The sequence below is a fragment of the Coloeus monedula genome (genome assembly GCF_965178545.1).
Source record: "Coloeus monedula genome assembly, chromosome: 2".
Lineage (NCBI taxonomy): Eukaryota > Metazoa > Chordata > Aves > Passeriformes > Corvidae > Coloeus > Coloeus monedula.
In genome coordinates this window covers 44,629,981-44,630,435 of record NC_138782.1, presented here as the reverse complement: position 1 = coordinate 44,630,435, position 455 = coordinate 44,629,981, and positions in this window count along the sequence as shown.

The following is a 455-nucleotide window of genomic DNA, read 5'->3' as shown; positions in this document are numbered from 1 at the left end:
ACTCAGAGCCATCATCTAGTTTAGATCTCATTATCCTACAAGGATTTGTGGCTGAATATTGTGCTCCAAAGTAAAGATGTGCTAGCAATAAGCTGTATCTCCTGTAGTGTCATATGCTTTCTATGCCAGCTACTGAAATGTAATGGAGAAAATAAGAACTTATATGTTTTCTGTATACCTTTTTTTTTTTTTTTTTTTTTTTTAAATTAAGGACATTTCCATTAAAAGGAACTTTAACTTTTATAATTTCTCTTCCCTTCATCTGATGTAACATTTTACTTCTGCCATCAAGAATAGACCCAGAATAAATATTACAAGAATCAGTCAAAATAAAAATTCTGATTTTATATGTATAGTTGCTGTTTATGGCATTTCATGAGGAAAATTGCACTATTTATAGTTGATAAATATTATTTCCCCAATACCTACTACTTTTTGATTTATTCATAGGAGTT